The following is a 19816-nucleotide window of genomic DNA, read 5'->3' on the forward strand; positions in this document are numbered from 1 at the left end:
CAAGGTTGAAAAAAGAATGAGTGTAGACTGAGAAATTCACGGAGGGAGCTTGAGCCACTCCAGTATCGAGAGTCCAGAGAAATGAGAACTTACAAAGACGAAGGACAAGGAATGGCTAGTGAAGTAGGATAATTAAAGCAAAGCATTGTCTTGAAAGTCAAACGAAGAAAGGGTTTCAAGGAGGGAGTGATCAAACTAGGTGAGTTCTAGACTTGACTTTTTTTTTTTTTTTCATTTCAGTAGGCGTCACACCCAAGCACCGAGCCCGGTGCCGAGCTTGAACTCTGAGATCAAGACGTGCGCTGAGATCAAGAGTCGGATGCTTAACCCGCTAAACTACCCAGACACCCCTAGACTTGACTTCCTAGACTTGACTTCTGAATGGAGCAGCCTACAGGCCATTGGTGAATTTTGCAAGAGAAATTCAGTGGATCCCCGGGTGTGAAAGCTGACGGGGGGGGGGGGGGGTGGGTTTAAGAACATAGTGCTTTGTCACCGTTTCATCTGGCTGTTTAACTAAAACTTGCTTTGAAAATTGGCAATGAAAGAAAAATAAATGGGCATTTATCTTGTCTTTCAAGTAGGAAATGGATTTTAGGAGAGTCAAACAGACCAGCTGATAAGCAAAAACTTTATTGAATAACCTAGAACTTGAACATCATCACTTTGCAAATCCTCTGAAATTAAGATTCAAGCAAGGATTGGTTTGAAACCATCGGGAGAACCGGAAGACAGGAAATCGAACATTCACGTAGTGCCAAAGCCACAACATAATGATAGATTACTTTCCAGGCACAAGAGGGGAGTGTTATTTACAAGGGGCAGATCATGCTGTCCTCACCTTGACCCTGGGTCCACCAGTGTTGTCATAAGTGGTGTCCCCAGAGGCTGTGTGAGATGAGACTCAGTATGGAGTATACGTCATTGATCATGTATCTACTCAGAGTCATTTATCTGGAAACGGTTAAGTCTTTACCTCTAACTTTCGGTTTATAAGAAATCCGGGTGATAGAGGAACGAGTTAAAAAGTACCACAAGGGAGCAACCAGACCCATCCAGAAGACAGGACCTGTGGGCTAATGCCTTCAACAAGTTAGTGTCCTGAAAAAGGGAGATTGTGCTGGCAGAGCAGAAGCAACGTGTGGCCATGGTTTGAATCCTGATATGGACACACCAGGTATAAGAGACGTTTCGCGGGCTGCCTGGGGGGCTCAGTTGAGTGTCCGACTTCAGCCCAGGTCATGATCTCTCAGTTCGTGAGTTCAAGCCCCACGTCAGGCTCGCTGCTGTCAGCACGGAGTCCGCTTCAGATACTCTGTCCTCCTCTCTCTGCCCCTCCTCTGCTCTCTCTCTAAAATAAACATGGAAAAGAAATCTTTAAAAATATTTTTTTAAAAATAAAATGCATTTGGGGGATTATTGGAAATTTTTTTATTATGGTTTAGCTATGAGATGGGATGCAAAATGTTTGATTTGGAAAGGCAGAGATGACTGATTAATAAAAAAAGAGGTTATAAGATAGTATGTATGGTATGATCTCATGTTAACAAACCCATACATTAAAAAAATATATAAGTATCTAAAAGATCCAGGTATACTGGAGTACCAAATGATTAACACGGGTACTCTCAGTGTGGTTGGAATATGTTTCCATTTTGTACTATTATTACTTTTTGAAGTGTATTCATGCATTTTTGAGAGAGGGTGGCAGGGGCAGACAGAGAAAGGGAGAGAGAGAAAATCCCCTTCTCTCTGTTAGGGCGGAGTCCAGAGTGGGGTCGTGGGACTCGATCTCATGAACCGTGAGATCATGACCCTAGGCGAAACCAAGAGTTGGACGCCCAACCCACGGAACCACCCGGGTGCTCCTCCATTTTATTATTTTTGCTTACCTACATTTTCTAATTTTCTGCGATGCTCATGTGCGTCTTTTGAAATAGGAGCAGGTTATTTTAAGACACAACACTGAGCATAAAACACCAAAAAAATTGAAAATGAGAAAAATAAGTGAATGGGGAGAGAGGACTACATACCCTTTTTTTTACCGGAAAAGGGAAGAGAGAAATGAGGCTGTAGCTAGTGGAAGAAGTGAGGCCAACTGACTTTTCTTTAAGATAGAAAAAATAGCAGGGACGCCCGGGTGGCTCAGTTGGTTAAGCGTCCGGTTTCGGCTCAGGTCATGATCTCATGGTTCGTGGGTTCGCGCCCCATATCGGGCTCTGTGCTGACAGCTCAGAGTCTGGAACCAGCTTCAGATTCTGTGTCTCCCTCTCTCTCTGCCCCTCCCCTACTCGCACTCTGTGTCTCTCTCTCTCTCTCTCTTAAAAATAAATAAAGATTGGGGCGCCTGGGTGGCTCAGTCGGTTAGGCGTCCGACTTCAGCTCAGGTCATGATCTCGTGGTCTGTGAGTTCAAGCCCCGCGTCAGGCTCTGTGCTGACTGCTCAGAGCCTGGAGCCTGTTTCGGATTCTGTGTCTCCCTCTCTCTCTGACCCTCCCCCATTCATGCTCTGTCTCTCTCTGTCTCAAAAATAAATAAACGTTAAGAAAAAAAATTTAAAAAAATAAATAAAGATTAAAAAAAATTTTTTTTAAAGATAGAAAAAATAGCACCATGACTTTATGCTGATTGGAATAAACCAACAGAGATGCAAAAAAAAAAAAAAAAAATTGATGATGGGGCGCCTGGGTGGCTCAGTCAGTTAAGCGTCCAATTCTTGATTTCAGCTCAGGTCATGAACTCAGGGTTCGTGAGTTCGAGCCCCGCATGGGGCTCTGCGCTGACAGTGTGGCGTCTGCTTGGGATTCCCTCACCCTCTCCCTCTGCCCCTCCCCAGCTCACGGTCTTTCTCTCTCTCTTTCTCTCAAAATAAATAAACAAACATTTAAAAGAGAAAACAAACTGTATGCATCTAATAATATGCAGGTAATGTGACCACTGACAGAATTATAGGAAGAAGCTCAGAAATTCATCGGTATGGTGGGGGACTTACCACGTCTCTATAATAGACACATCTAACAGACCCGTAATCAACTAAGGATAAGAAGGTTTGGGGGCGCCTGGGTGGCTCTGTCGGTTGAGCGTCCGACTTCGGCTCAGGTCATGATCTCACGGTCCGTGAGTTCGAGCCCTGCGTCGGGCTCTGTGCTGACAGCTCAGAGCCTGGAGCCTGTTTTGGATTCTGTGTCTCCCTCTCTCTCTGCCCCTCCACTGTTCATGCTCTGTCTCTCTCTGTCTCAAAAATAAATAAACGTTAAAAAAAAAAAAAAAGAAGAAGGTTTGAATGCACGATTAACTGCCTTCAGTTATTCAATTTACAAAGAACTCTGCCCTCAGTGATCAGAGAGCATGCAATCTTTGCGAGCATGCGTGGAAAACTTATAAAAAATTCGACCCCCTACTGAGCCACAAAATAAGCTTCCATAAAATACCAAAGAGTCAATATCACACAGACCACATTCTCAGACCGCAGGGAATTACCGCAGGTAATTAAATAAGAAGTCAAGACATTAAAATCTATGCATGTAGACATTAAAAAAACCCCGCCACTCTCAAATATGACTTGGAGTCATACCAAGAATTAAAGGGTAACATCTAGAAAAGGGTAAGAGAACACCCATAACCAGGGACGACACCCGCAACGGGCTCCACTCTATTCCAGGCCATGTTGTCTAGGGCATGTGTGCATTTTTGTGCGAACACACACACACATCTTTCTCCCAGTATAGCTTGAGATGAGGCCACTAAGCATGACCCCATCCCCTCAAGGACAACAGCAACTTATCATTTTCCCAAAGTTACAATCATCCACATCCAGGTAATTTACAAAGCAACACCGTGAGGCAGCTAGCCCCAGGAAAACTTTGCCCCTCCCTTAACGACCCTAGAAGAATCTAAACTGGAGATCTTTCCCAGGATCAGGGTTATTAGCAGAGATGAACGTTATCTGAGGAACCCATCTGTCTGCCAGGGCAAACATTTGTTTACCAAGCATTTACCCTTCTTTACCTTCCCGGGAAGTCCCAGATCCTCACCCCTACCCCTTGGTTTGGAGTGACATATACACCTCACTTTGCCTGACTTTCTTTGGAATTTCCATGTCTGTGTGGATTCCCCACGCATACCCTGCCAAACTTGATTTTCTCCTCTTAATCTGTCTCATGTCAATTTGATTCTTAGTCCAGCTAGAGGGACGCTTGAAGGGGACAAGAATTCTTGCTCTTGGACATTCACTTGGGCTTCCTTCCGTGCAGTGAGGCTCTCCCCTGGCGCAAGGATCAGGACAGACTCATGGACACTTGGTTCATTTGTGCAGGCATAGTGCCAAGACCTTTTGAAGCACCTGGCTTTATTGTATTTTGTTTTAGCCACAACTTACCTCTTCGTCAGTCATTACCTTTGCGGAGACTTCTTCTGAGTTCCAGCTCAGTTCCTCCCTCTCTTATGATTTAAAAAAGGTCAGATGGTACAATCTATGTCTAAATCAGTTTTGCATCTCCGGAGCGCCTGGGTGGCTCAGTCGGTTGAGCGTCCGACTTCGGCTCAGATCATGGTCTCACGGACCGTGGGTTCCAGCCCCGCGTCAGGCTCTGTGCTGACAGCTCGGAGCCTGGAACCTGCTTCAGATTCTGTGTCTCCCTCTCTCTCTGCCCGCTCGTGCCCTCTCTCTCAAAAATAAATAAAAACATTACAAAAAAAACTTTTTAAATCAGTTTTGCCTCTCCCAGCATGTGGCTGATGAAGACACGTTCATCTGATTTTTTTTGAAAAGAATTTACTGTGTTAAAATACATGTAACATAAAATTTACCACGTTGGGGCGCCTGGTGGCTCAGTCAGTTAAACATCTGACTCTTGATTTCGGCTGAGGTCATGAGCTCATGGTTGTGAGATTGAGCCCCACGTGGGGCTCTTCCTGGAGTGTAGAGTCTGCTTGGGATTCTCTCTCTCTCTCTCTCTCTCTTTCTCTGCCCCTCCTGTGGCTGCATCTCTCTCTCTCTCTCTCAAAATAAAATAAAACTTAAAAAAGTTTACCATCTTAACCATTTTTTAGTGTATTTATTTATTTTGAGAGAGAGAATAACACCTACCCTTAGGGAAAGCGTTTCGTGGGAAGGGTCTATGAAAGCACCGTACTTGGCCATTGGTCCAGAGGCTGTGCTGTATCTTGCTGAACGAGTCCATACAGGCAAATGACAGAACCAGCAAAAATCACGGGTGCCGTCGTGTAACTAACTCTCTGGGCAGTGGAGTGAATTCCTCGGTCCCTGTGATCTACCTGCTTGGATGACTGCTCTTGTACAGCCGGCGTCCTTCAAGGCTGTCCCAAAGAAGACCAGTGGGTAGGGGCTCCTACGTAAACATTGGTTTACGGGGATTTGTTCAGACTGAGCCCTGAAGTCTCAGGGTACCGTTTTTTACCATTTTTACGTGGATGGAGCCTTCCAGCAACATTGGTTTAGGAAGATCTCAGGTCTCTATTTGCCAGAATGATATATTTTTTCTGGTGCTACAATTTGCATAGAAACCTTGCTGGCCCGAGCATCCTATTTGTGGGTGTCTGATATGAAGCCCAAACCAGAAATCTTATCTTTCTTTGACTATTCCCAGGCCTGGTAAAGAGTCAGGAGTAAGCTTGCCTCGGGTGCTCTGCTCATCTATTTCAATTCCTCTCCAGTTAAGGGTCTTGGCGCCAGGGTGTGAACGGTGAGTACTGGGGGGTGGGAGGGCCTGATGGGAGCACTGCTCCTCTAATCGGCCTTGGAAGGTTAACCCAGCGCTTTTGCATTCCACAGCTCTGTGGCCTTTAAAAATTTTTAAGTGTTTATTTATTTATTTATTTATTTTTTTGAGAGACAGAGCATGAGCAGGGGAGGGGCAGAGAGAGAGAGAGGGAGACACAGAATCCAAAGCAGGCTCCAGGCTCTGAGCTGTCAGCATAGACCCCAAGGCGGGGCTCGAATTCATGAACCGCGAGATCATGACCCCAGCCGAAGTCGGACGCTTAACCGACTGAACCACCCAGGCGCCCCTCTGTGGCCTTTTAAAAAGGAGGCAATTTCAGGAGAGCCTGGTTAGCTCAGTTGGCTAAGCGTCCAACTCTGGATTTCCGCTCAGCTCGTGATCTCCTGGTTCGTGGGATCGAGCCCCGTGTTGGGTTCCGTGCTCACAGCGCCGTTAGTACGGAGCCTGCTTGGGATTCACTCTCTCTGTCTTTCTATTCCTCTGCCTCTCTCTGCCCTGCTTGCTCTCTCTCCAAATAAATAAACTAAACTAAAAAAAAAAAAAAAAAAAAGGACTAAAAGGGAGGCAATTTCACATCTGTCCAGCAGAGGGGGCTCAATGGAAGCTACTTCAGAGACACCTGAGGTTTAGGGGTTTTTTTTTTTGCTTTTTTGTTTTTTTAATATTTATTTATTTTTTGAGAGCAAGAGATAGGGAGAGGATCCCAAGCAGGCTCTGAGCTGTCGGCTCAGGTCCGGACATGGGGCTTGATCCCACAAAATGTGAGATCATGACCTGAACCCAAACCAAGAGTCCGATGCTTAACTAACCGAGCCACCCAGGCGTTCCTGTTTCTATTTCCTTGCTTCCTTATCATAAATCCCCCACCCCCCCAGCAGCCCCAGAGATCCTTTCAAGATACAGGTTCATTATGTCACTCCTCTGCTCAAAATCCCACGATGGCTTCCCATTTCTTTCAGAACTTGGTCCGCCATGACCTGCCTGACCTCTCCTACGACTCTCCCCCTAGCGCTTCCCTCCTGTTGCTCGACCATCCTGGGCACGTTCTTGCTCTGCCCCGTTATGTCCACGGAGCTCGCTCCCTGGTGTTTGGTTTTCCGCGTCTCTGTTCCAAGCTTGCCTTTTCCATGACTCTTGCCCTGAGCATCGCATTGAAAATTGCAATCCTTACTTCCCACTCTCCCCAAACTCCTTACCTGGTTCCATTAGTTCCTTTATAGGACTCAGCACCTTCTGACACACTGTTCTATTCTGACCGCAACGAATTGTAGCCGTCGTGGTAACAGACAGCGAGTTGTTTGTGCTGTTTCCTGTTTATCGCCTCTCACCTTCCTATGGTTGGAGCTCCTCGAGGGCGGGGACCTTGGTGTGCCTGTTGGGTTCACGGCGCCGTTCAAAGGAAACCCACAGGCCCAAAATGGCGTTCCTTGGGCCAAGCCAAGTCACCAACCCAGGCCTTCATATTTAGTCTCGTGGCAGCTTCAACCTCCCTCAGAAATGTCAGTCAGGAATTTTCTGATAGCACCAATGAGGTCATTTGGTACGGAGGGGCCTTCCCCATCCCCCAGAGGAACAGAAAGTCATGTGCATAAGACCCTTTGTGCGTCCCACTGAGGGAAAGTGACCTTGCCCTGGAACAGTCCTTTTTTTTTTTTTTTTTTTTTTTTTTTTTTGCTTTTGCTTGTACCTTCCTCACCCCGCCCTCCTTCTATAAAGACCTTCGATTTTGTACCGCTGTTTGGAGTGGCCCCCTCCTGGCGAGGTGGATGCTGGCACAATCGTGAATCGTTTAACAAAGTCAACTTAGACCTTCAAATTTACTTGGTTTATTTTATTTTATTTTTTGTTTATTTTATTAAAAAAAACTTTAATGTTTATTTATTTTTGAGAGACAGAGAAAGGCAGAGCGTGAGTAGGGGAGGGGCAGAGGGAGAGGGAGAGAGAGAATCCCAAGCAGGCTCCACGCTGTCAACCCAGGGCCCAACGCAGGGCTCCATCCCTCGATCATGACCTGAGCTGAAATCAAGAATCAGACACTCCACCGACTGAGCCGCCCAGGCACCCCAACGATTTAAAAAGTTTCTTTAAGGGGCGCCTGGGTGGCTCAGTTGGTTAAGTGTCTGACTTCGGCTCAGGTCATGATCTCACGGTCCGTGAGTTCCAGCCCCGCGTCAGGCTCTGTGCTGACAGCTCAGAGCCTGGAGCCTGCTTCGGATTCTGTGTCTCCCTCTCTCTGACCCTCCCCCGTTCATGCTCTGTCTCTCTCTGTCTCAAAAATAAACATTGAAAAAAATAATAATAAATAAAAAATAAATAAAAAGTTTCTTTAAGATGTTTCTTTACTTTTGAGAGAGAGTGTGCATACAAGCAGGGGAGGGGCAGAGAGAGAGGGGGACGGACGATCCGAAGCAGGCTCTGTGCTGACAGCCGAGAACCCACAAACCGTGAGATCGTGACCTGAGCCAAACTCGGTCACTTAACCAGCTGAGCCCCCCAGGTGTCCCAGGATTTTTTTTTTTTTTAAGTAATCTCTACACCCAACACGGGGCTCAAACTTACAATCCCGAGATCGAGTCACATGCTCTGAGATCTGAGCCAGCCAGACGCCCCAACGTTTACAGTTTGTGCCAAATAACTATGACTCCCAGCTGAGCCATGTAGTTTATCAGGATGACATTTCTTTTCTCCTGCACTTTTCTGTGTTGCCTGGAATTAGTCGTCTCATTTCTTCACTTGTTTCATTTTCTTTGTAGCTGCGACTAACCCTCCCCTCCCCTCCAATGACTCTTCATCGTGCTTCTCCCCAAGGGCAAGCCTGTCCTCCCAGAAGCCCTTCACCTGCCTGCTGCATCTAGCCGGGGGCTCTGCTGTCGCACTGTCGTCTTCACTCTCCTGTGTCACCCTCCTGTGTAGAACGCCCCGCCCCCTGCTCCTCTTTGCGGCAGAGTACTTCCCTTACCCAAAAGGAAGGTTTTTACACGTACACACTCTTTTGCACTTTGCTTTTTTCACTGACTACGTCCTGGCCGTTGCTGTATATCAGTTCAGCGCAAACGTCCTCTGTCTTTTGTTACCGCTGCACAGGACTCCACTGTTATGGATGTGCTGTGATTTCCCTTTTTTTTTTTTTAATTTTTTTTTTTTTAACGTTTATTTATTTTTGAGACAGAGCATGAACGGGGGAGGAGCAGAGAGAGAGGGAGATACAGAATCGGAAGCAGGCTCCAGGCTCTGAGCCATCAGCCCAGAGCCCGACGCGGGGCTCGAACTCACGGACCGTGAGATCGTGACCTGAGCTGAAGTTGGACGCTTAACCGACTGAGCCACCCAGGCGCCCCTCCCTGTTTTTGTTTTTGAGACAGAGAGAGAGAGCACGAGCAAGGGAGAGGGGCAGAGGGAGAGAGAGAGAGAGAGAGAGAGAGAGAGAGAGAATCTTAAGCAGGCTCCATGCCTAGAGCAGAGCCCGACTTGGAGCTCCATCCCACCACCGTGAGACCTTGACCTGAGCTGAAATCAAGAGCCGGATGCTTAACCGATTGAGACCCCCAGGTGCCCCTGTTCTGTGATTTCTTTAGCCAGTCTCCCATGTTTGGGCATTTACGTTGTTTCTAAAACTTTGCTACTATAAATGATGCCAGAAAGCCTTGTGTGTATGTTTTTTCCCATATTGTTGGGGAGGGTGATATTCGTGGGAAATTCTAGAAGTGGGATTGCCAGGTCTTGTTTGTTGGGCATTTCCCAGTCCTTCAACACAGGGGCCATTTTGGACTTCCAACAGTTAGGCGAAAACTTTCCTCTACTCACTTCTGACCCCAAACGTGCTGGAATGTTCCCCACAGCAACCAATTCTCCAAGTCTCTGTTCACCGACGAAGTGTCCTACCACTCACATCTGTTCTGACCCCAACTCCCCAGTTCGTGCGGACCCCACGGGTTGAAGGCTCAATCCCACAAAACTAGCCCCCCCCCCTTCAGATACCCATCCTTAGTTCAGGCCTCCCACCCTGCTGACCCAGCCAGCTGTATATTGGGGATTCCCAATCCTCAGGTTTGATAATTTCCTAGAAGGGCTCATAGAACTCAGGGAAATACAACCCTTAGTACCGCTGGTTTATTATAAAGGATACAACGCAGGAGCGGTTAGATGGGGGGGTACGGGGCAAAGCATGTGGGAAGAGGGGTGAAGCTTCCACACCCTCTCCAGGCTCAGCCGGCCCCTCCGTGTGTTCCCCAACCTGGAAGTTCCCCAAACCCCTCTGTTTAGGGTTTTAATGCAGCTTCCGTTACACAGGCACCGTCCGTTAAATCACGGGCCATTGGTGATTAATTTAATCCCCACACTAGGCTCTCTCCCCAGACGTAGGGGTGGGTGGGATTCCATCCTGAGGTTGGTCCCTCCGACAGTCAATCCCATCCTCCCAAGAGTCACCTCACCAGCATAAACTCAGCACAAACTCCTTTCACACCTCCCGCTCGGGAAATTCCCAGGGTTTTAGGAGCTCAGGGTTCAGAACCTGCGGCAGAGACCAAATATATATTTCTCATTATGTCACATCAGCAACGTGTGAGAGGACCTGTTTCCTTCCCGCAGAGCCTCGCCAACAGACTACGGGTCAAGCCTTTGAATTTCTGCCAGTCTGATAAATGAGGACTGTGATGACGGCGGGCGTTTAATTTGCATTTCTCAATGCGTGGATTGAACGTATTTTCAGATCTTTAAAGGCCATTTGCAGATCCTTTTTGGTGTGTGAGTCAAGCGTGTCCTCGTGCCTTTGTGCGCTTTTCTTTTCTTTTCTTTTTTTTTAGTTTCAATTTTAATTTTTAAAAATTTACATCCAAATTAGCATATCGTGCCACAATGATTTCAGGAGTAGGTTCCTTAATGCCTCTTCCCCATGGAGCCCATCCCCCCTCCCACATCCCCTCCAGGAACCCTCTGTCTGTTCTCCATATTTATGAGTCTCTTCCGTTTTGTCCCCCTCCCTGTTTTTATATGATTTTTGTTTCCCTTCCCTTATGTTCCTCTGTTTTGTCTCTTCAAGTCCGCACACGGGCGAAGTCATATGATTTTTGTCTTTTCTCTGACTGACTAATGTCACTCAGCATAATCCCCTCCGGTTCCATCCACGCAGTTGCCCATGGCAAGATTTCATTCTTTTTGATTGCTGAGTAATACTCCATTGTATAGATATACACCTTCTTTATCCATTCATCCATCGATGGACATTTGGGCTCCTTCCATACTTTGGCTATTGTGGATGGTGCTGCTATAAACATGGGGGGGCACGTGTCCCTTCGAAACAGCACACCTGTATCCCTTGGATAAGTGCCTAGTAGTGCTATTGCTGGGTCGTAGGGTAGTTCTATTTTTAGTTCTTTGAGGCACCTCCGTACTGTTTTCCAGAGTGGCTGCACCAGCTCGCATTCCCAGTGCCCTTTTCTAACAGGGAAGGATCGTGGCAGAAAAAGATGCTGTCTAGGGGCCCATGTACCCTAATGTTTATAGCAGTGCTTTCTTTTTTTTAACGTTTTATTTATTTTTGAGACAGGGAGAGACAGAGCATGAACAGGGGAGGGTCAGAGAGAGGGAGACACAGAATCGGAAACAGGCTCCAGGCTCTGAGCCGTCAGCACAGAGCCCGACGCGGGGCTCGAACTCACGGACCGCGAGATTGTGACCTGAGCCGAAGTCGGCCGCTTAACCGACTGAGCCACCCAGGCGCCCCAGGCAGTGCTTTCAACAATAGCCAAATTATGGAAAGAGCCTAAGTGTCCATCAAGTGATGAATGGAGAAAGAAGATGTGGTTTATATGCACAATGGAATACTACTTGGCAATGAGAGAGAATGAAATCCGGCCATTTGTAGCAACGTGGATGAAACTGGAGGGTATTATGCTACGTGAAATAAGTCAGTCAGAGAAGGACAGATATCATATGTTTACACTCATATGTGGATCTTGAGAAACTTAACAGAAGACCATGGGGGGAGGGAAGGGGAAAAAAATAGTTACAAAGAGAGAGGGAGGGAGGCAAACCATAAGAGATTTTAAATACAGAGAACAAACTGAAGGTTGATGGGGAGTGGGGGAGAGAAAGGAAAGTGGGTGATGGGCATTGAGGAAGACACTTGTTGGGATGAACACTGGGTGTCTTATGGAAGCCAATTTGACAATAAATTACAGTAAAAAAAAAAAAAAAGACGCTGTCTTTGTTAAAGGTCTTTGCTAAAAGGCTCAGCTGCTTTAACAAAGAGGCCCACAGCATAGCGGTGTAGTCAGACCAAGATCATTTCTTTCTCTCTCTCTCTCTCTTAATCTGCCCCCTGATATATGAAATGACTAGTATGCTATTATTATAGAAAGGACACTGGGGTAGAGAGCAGTCAGTTAATTTGTCTGGAATCTCCCAGGCAATAATGATGGAGCCAGGACAGCCTGTTTCTGAGCAATACTCTTAAGTCGCTATTTTATTCTGCTTTCTGGATCATGTTTAGGTATTTTGAGATCTTGTTTTGCTTTCTGAGACCAGAATTGCCTTTCCTCTACCACATAAATCTGTTTTTCAACTTTCAGACATATGACGCTCATACACTTTTACAGAAATGTTGTCATGTTTCCCAGTAAAGGACTGCCTTCCCGCAGAGGCAGTCTTATGGACCACTCAGTCACCTTCCAGTTCCCACACGGCCTGGCCGTTTGGTGGCTGATACTCCTGTCCTCCTCCCTTCCCTGTGCGTCCTGATAATAACCCCCACTACCCAAGTAACTTCAGTGTGGCTCAGGTCCTCGATACTTGCAAGATCCAGAGCTCACCTCCTTGTGTGTGAGGCTGGGAGTCTGGCCTTTGTCTCGTGCATGTTGATGTGCCATGAAGTGATCTGGGCTGGGGGAAGCCAGGAGCAGCCCCGTGACTTAGAAGCATCCTTAGGTAGCAGGCGGAAGAGAGGAGAAATAAGGAGGCCCATGCGAGACCTTAAGAGTGGGAGGAGGCAGCAGATTCTAGGGATGTTTGGGAATTTGGGAAGTGACAGGTCACAAGAGAGTGGAGAGAAGTCTAGGGTGGCCTTCGGGTTTCCTGGGTGGGTTGGATGGTGTCATCAGTCAAGTTAGAGAGACGGGATGCCAGGGCGGAGCAGAGAAGACATTCTTTGTGGGGTGCTGGATTTAGGCTCCTGAAGCACCTCTGGGTGCAGGTGTCTCACGGGCAGCTGTGTGTGAGCTTGTGAAGCTCAGACGAGAGAGGTCTAGAGGCAGATTTGGGAGGCATGGGGTATGGGGGAGAGCCACGACTAAGAAGTGGGAGTTAATGTGGAAGTTGAGAGGGTCAAGAATGGAATTGTAGGAGGGGCGCGCGCGTGGCTTAGTCGGCGGCTCAGCGGGTTAAGCGTCTGACTCTTGGTTTCGGTTCAGGTCATGATCTTGCAGTTCATGGGATCGAGCCCCAAGTCGGGTGACAGCGTGAAGGCTGCTTGAGATTCTCTCTCTCTGCCCCTCCTCAGCTCACACGTGTGCACTTGCTCTCTCTCTCTCTCTCTCAAAATAAATAAATAAACATTAAAAAAAGAAAAAAAGTGAACTCTTGGGACCTCATCAAAATAAAAAGCTTCTGCACAGCAAAGGAAACAATCAGCCAAACTAAAAGGCAACCAAAGGAAGGGGAGAAGATATGTGCAAATGACATATCAGGTAAAGGGTTAGTCTCCAAAATCTATAAAGAACTTATCAAACTCAACACCCAAAAAACAAATAATCTGGTGGAGAAATGGGCAAAAGGCATGAACAGACACTTCTCCAAAGAAGACATCCAGATGACTAACAGACACATGAAAAGATGTTCAACATCACTCATCATCAGGGAAAATACAAATCAAAACCACAATGAGATACCACCTCGCACCTGTCAGAATGGCTCACATTGACAACTCAGGCAACAACAGATATTGGCGAGGATGTGGAAAAAGAGGATGTCTTTTGCATCGTTGGTGCCAATGCAAGCTGGGGCAGCCGCTCTGGAAAACAGTATGGAGGCTCCTCAAAAAACTAAAAATAGAACTACCCTACGACCCAGCAATTGCACTACTAGGCATTTATCCACGGGATACAGGTGTGCTGTTTCGAAGGGACACATGCACCCCAATGTTTATAGCAGCACTATCAACAATAGCCAAAGTATGGAAAGAGCCCAAATGTCCATCGATGGATGAAGAGATAAAGAAGATGTGGTATATATACACAATGGAATACTACTTGGCAGTGAAAAAGAATGAAATCTTGCCGTTTGCCACACGTGGATGCAACTAGAGTATGTTATGCTAAGCGAAATAAGTCAGAGAAAAACAAATATCATGTGACTTTGCTCATATGTGGAATTCAAGGTACACAACAGATGAACATAAGGGAAGGGAAGCAAAATTAATTTTAAAAAAAGAGAGAGAGGGAGACAAACCATACCTAAGAGACTCTGAAATACAGAGCACAAGCTGAGGGTTGTTGTGGCGGGGGGGGGGGGATGGGCTAAATGGGCCATTGGCGACAGGAGGGCCTTTGTTGGGATGAACACTGGGTGTTATAAGTAAGTGATGAATCAGTAAATTCTATTCCTGAAAAGAAGAAGAAGGAGAAGGAGAAGGAGAAGGAGAAGGAGAAGGAGAAGGAGGAGGAGAAGAAGAAGAAGAAAGAAGAAGAAGAAGAAGAAGAAGAAGAAGAAGAAAAGTCGGTCAAGAATGGAATTGTGGGAGGGGCACCCGGGTGGCTCAGTCAGTTAAGAATCCAACTCTTGATGTTGGCTCAGGTCGTGATCGCACAGTTCGTGAGCTCGAGTCCTGGGTTGAGCTCTGAGCCTGGGAGTCTGCTTGGGATTCTCTCTCTGCCCTTCCCCCCCTTGTTGTCTCTTTCTCTCTCAAAATAAATAAATGCACTTAAAAAAAAGGGTGGAATTGTGGGAACTCGCTGACCTTTACTGAGTTTCTGCCAGGTGCCAGGCACCAAGTTAAGGACGTCCTTTTTATGCCTTCATGTCCTTTAATCCTCAAACAACTCCAGTAGGTGGTATTGTTATGATATGTGGTATTAATCATACCCTGATACGGGTGTTATTATCATAGTCCCCTTTTCAGGATGAGCACACAGGTTCTGCCTCATTAAGTGACTTGCTCGAAGTCTCGAAACAACCTGGTGGCAGAACCGATCACCTGCCAGTCCATTTGTACGTAGTTTACACACAAATTACACTTAGGTGGGAGGTGCCCAGAGGACAGAGGGGCTCTGCTTTCCTTGTCTCACCCCTGCTCCCCTGGACCTCGCCCCTTCCATTGGCTCAGCGCCGTCCCTTTGAGACACAGCTGCTGTGTCTAAGTATCTGATGTCATGGTCCTGGGTATGTGTGACTCCCCCGGACGTTGGGGCCGTTTGTGCGGCTGGGTCAGGCCTCCCTCTGGTTTGGCCAGAGCATCACATTTTTGTTTTTCGAATGGGAGTTTCTTCGCCATCTGCCCCACCTGCCTCTCCAGATGGGTCTTGGGCTGTTCGCCCTTTGCTCATGCGCCCAGAATCCCTTTCCTCCCGGTGCTGCCTGGAAACCTCTTGCTCACCCTTCAAGGCCCAAGGTAAATGTCACCTCATCTGTGATGCCTTCCCCTGTGGTTCCAGACTTCTTCCCGTTCCCCCTGTGCTCCCACAGAAGTCGGTACACACAGCTATTAGGGTAGTCATTGTAGTCATTGCCCCCAGCTGTAATTGCGTGTTATGTGTGTGCAGCAGCCGCTCCAAAATGGGGGTTGCCCATTTGTACCCTCTTTGTGTCACCCTTTGTTCCGAGAGCGTGTGCATGGTGTCTGGGACGGGTGGGGGCTCAGTGAATGCCAGTGAAGGAGCGGTGGGGTGGGCTAATCGCACAGGCAGGGGCCTCCCCACCTGCACCTTCCGGGCACAACCTCTAGAGGGCAGTCTCACACCACGCGCCGCTTCTCCAGCTCCTGCCCAATGGCTGCCTTCCCATCCTTGGCAACTGGACAGGCGCAGGTGCCCACCGCTTGTCCAAAGCCATCAGGCCACTTTGCTCTTACAAAAGACCTTTATAAGTACCTGTTTTCACTCACTGAGAGAAACCCAAAGGGTATCTTTGCTTTTATGAAAACAAGTGAAAACAGCACTCGCCCAGCGTTAGTTTTGCGGTGAGCTGAGAGTCTGTGGAGGCAGCGAGCACCCCCAGCAGCAGAGTGGCCCCGCCAAGCTCCCCGGTCCCTCCCAACCACCCTCAGCGTCCCAACACCGAGCCTCCAGAGCTCTGCCCTGACTGTGGGGATCTGCGCTTTATCTCCATTTGTTTTGTGCCTCCATTTGCAAGAAGTGCCCTAAGGTATCAGAAAGGCTGAAATTCTCCATATAAATTACTGCTAAGGGCGTCTTCACTTTATGCCATTTTGGCTTACAGAAGGTTTCATAGGATCGTTCCACTTTTGGATAGTGGGGAGAAACCTGTAGATAGATAGATGACAGATAGATAGATAGATACATGATAGATAGACAGATAGATGATAGATAGATGATAAATAGATGATAGATAATAGATAGACAGACAGATAGATGATAGATAGATAGATAGATGATAGATAGATAGATGATAGATAGATAGATGATAGATAGATGATAGATAGATAGATAGATAGATGATAGATAGATAGATAGATGATAGATAGATAGATAGATAGATGATAGATAGACAGATAGATGATAGATAGATAGATGATAGATAGATAGATAGATAGATAGATGATAGATAGACAGGTAGATGATAGATAGATAGATGATAGATAGATGATAGATAGATAGATGATAGATGATAGATAGATAGATAGATAGATAGATGATAGATAGATAGATGATAGATAGATAGATAGATGATAGATAGATGATAGATAATAGATAGATGATAGATAGATAGATGATAGATACATAGACAGATACATAGATAGATGATAGATAAATAGATGATAGATAGATATATAGATGATAAGTGATAGATAGATAGATGTTAGGTAATAGATAGATGATAGATGATAGATAGATAATAGATAAACAGATAGATAGATGATAGATAGATAGATAGATGATAGATACATAGATAGATAGATAGGAAGATGATAGATAGATAGATGATAGATAGACAGATAGATGATAGATAGATGATAGATAGATAGATAGATGATAGACAGATAGATGATAGATAGATAGATAGATAGATAGATGATAGATAGGTGAAAGATGATAGATAGATGGTAGATAGATGATAGATACATAGATACATAGATAGATGATAGATAAATAGATGATAGATAGATAGATAGATGATAGATAATAGATAGACAGATAGATGATAGATGATAGATAATAGATAGATAAACAGATAGATAGATGATAGATAGGTAGATAGATAAATAGATGATAGATAGATAGATAGAGGATAGATAGATGATAGATAAATAGATAGATAGATAGATGATAGATACATAGATAGATAGATAGATGATAGATAAATAGATACACAGATACATAGATAGATAGATGAAAGGTGGAAAGACCAATAAGACGCATGTGGTCCAGATGGGCTCTGGAGTTGACAAGCTCTGGGACCCAGGATCTAACCAACCTGGTTTAGGCACTGGAGACACCGCCGCCCATCCCTTAGGCTTAGGCTTCGGCCGAGCGACTAGGGGTAAAGCACGGGAAAATGCGATTGATTTCAAAATGAAAAGAGGAAATTGCAAAACGGAAACTCATAAATAGTTAAGCAAATGGCTGCAAAACAAATGGCCACAGAACACCAACCGATCAACTGCAACCCCACTTGTACAGAGTGTGGAGATAAACCCATCTCACGTGGGATGTGTGAGGGCATCTTAATATTCTTGACATGAGGGAGGCGTTCCTGAAGTGTCAAGGGCCCTCCATGCCCTCGAAAAGGCCCCGGGGAGGGAGTAAACCCAACGGAGTGTTCTGCGGAGGCCCAGACTGCCCGCCAGAGGGCTCCGGGGGCTGTTCGTGAGCTCAGCCGCCGAGTGGCCGGCCGGGCCGGGGTCCCCTCTTCCTGCGAGGGCTCTACCGCCAAGCCCCGGAAGATAAGGGTCAGGAACAACGGCTGCCCCCCACTCCCATCTTGCTTGGTCTTGAGGTAAGATTTAAGAGGGGTGGTATTTCCTGCACTTAAAAGTTCTTCCGCTGGGGAGATGCCAAACAGGAAGAGGTGCTGTCCCTTCAGCCTTCAAGGGGCAGAAGGGACAGGAGACAAGAACAGAACTGAGGGTCTAGGAATTCGAGTCTGAACCGGTCGGCGTCGGGTAGGGGACACAGGTAGGCTTCTGGGAAGAGGCAGCATTTTGAGTGGGCCTTGCCGGCCGAGTCAGCATCCCACAGGCAGTAGGTGGGATGGAGCAGGACGGAGGGAAAGGGAAACCCCAAGGCATGTCCTTCGGGCCTTACAGAATTCCTGCGGTGTTTTGGCCTCCAATTTATACACGAGGGGACTTCGTGTGTTTTTGACAGACAGAGTGGTAGCAGGGTGGCAGGGGAGGGGCAGAGAGAGAGGGAGACACGGAATCCGAAGCAGCGTCCAGGCTCTGGGCTGTCAGCACAGAGCCCGACGTGAGGCTTGAACTCGTGAGCCGCAAGATCATGACCTGAGCCCGAGTGGGATGCGTAACTGACTGAGCCACCCAGGTGCCCCCACAAGGGCCACTTACTGAGCGTTCACCTCCAATGACACCCTGTGCTAAGTCCCTTACCCATATTGTCTCATTTAATCCTCTCAAGAACCCTAATGAGAGGGAGATGTTGTTGGATTCGTTTTACAGACAGGGAAACTGAAGTTCAGAGAGGTTAAGGAAGTTGCTGAAAGTCAGGATTCAAGGCTGACTTCAAACCCATGCTCTTTATGCTCTAAATGCTTTACACATGTCAACTCATCGAGCTGAAGCAAAGACTGTCACGACCATTGCCAAAGGGGGACACCAAGGTAACTTGCCTAAGACTGTGGCCGGGAGGTCTGGTTCCAGGGTCTGGGCTCTGGACCACGAAGCTCTGCTGGCCCCAGTGCTCTCTGGAGACACAGGTATAGGGTTGTCAAAACTCAGGGCCAGTGACAGACCCCGTGGGGTACAGAAGGGACGGGACAGATGTGGCCGTGTAGGAGGTAGGGAGAGGAGGTAGGAGCCGAAGGACAGACCGACCACAGGAGACACGAGGTGTTTTCCTCTGCAGTTTGCTCGCTAGGAATTCAATGCTGAGTTCCCATCAACACTACTGAATGCATAATTCCCCCCAAATATGTCTTCCTTAAAAGGTCTTTTGCTGGGGCACCTGGGTGGCTCCGTCCATCCATCGAATGTCTGACTTCTCCTTTCCGCTCAGGTCACGATCTCGAGGTTCGTGGGCTCGAGCCCCGCGTCAGGCTCTGTGGTGATGGCGTGCAGCCTGCTTGGGACCCTCTGTCTCCCTCTCTTTCTGCCCCTCTCCCCTGCTCTCTCTCTCGCTCTCAAAAAAAATAAAAATAAAAATAAATAAAGGCATTTTGTTGAAGTGCTTTTTAATTAGCAAATACAGCCACGTTGAAATAGGGGCTCCTTTGTCTAGGGCCACACCACCCTAAACGTGCCAGATCTCGTCTGAAACAGGGGCTCCTTTTTCCCTTGTGACCAGGGCTGCTGGTTCTCTGGAGCTTTCCTGAATGGCTCTCACGGTCCCCCAGTTCCGGTTAGGAAACCTCTTTGTTGAGAGGGACGAGAGCAGGGCAGGGCTGTCCAGGGGCAGTGGCTGGTGTGGACGCGGTCAGAGATTGAATTGAGTGATGGGGAGGAAACCTTCCTTGGCTCTGGCTCTAAAATATGTGTTTGGGTTCTTCGGGACCCGTTGTAGGTTTCCTGGGTCAAAGGGGAATAAAGGCGGGTTTATGGAGGTGAAAACTGCAGGGAGACGCAAAGCGTTAATAATTAAGCACGGGGGCTCTCAAGTTGGACTGTCTGAACTCAGATCCCAACTCCGTTACTGTATGACGTTGGGCAATTGACTCAACCTCTCTCA

At 47.1% G+C, this 19816-nt stretch overlaps 1 long non-coding RNA gene across 1 annotated transcript; it reads left to right on the top strand.

Moving 5' to 3' along the window:
• Positions 1 to 18026: 18026 nt before the first annotated feature.
• On the top strand, positions 18027 to 19181 carry LOC107179985. The gene is made up of 3 exons (XR_001510727.2): positions 18027 to 18091; positions 18592 to 18752; positions 19148 to 19181. It is a non-coding gene; the product is annotated as an uncharacterized LOC107179985 (long non-coding RNA).
• The last annotated feature ends 635 nt before the right edge of the window (positions 19182 to 19816 follow it).

The sequence above is a fragment of the Panthera tigris genome, chromosome E1, assembly GCF_018350195.1.
Source record: "Panthera tigris isolate Pti1 chromosome E1, P.tigris_Pti1_mat1.1, whole genome shotgun sequence".
NCBI lineage: Eukaryota > Metazoa > Chordata > Mammalia > Carnivora > Felidae > Panthera > Panthera tigris.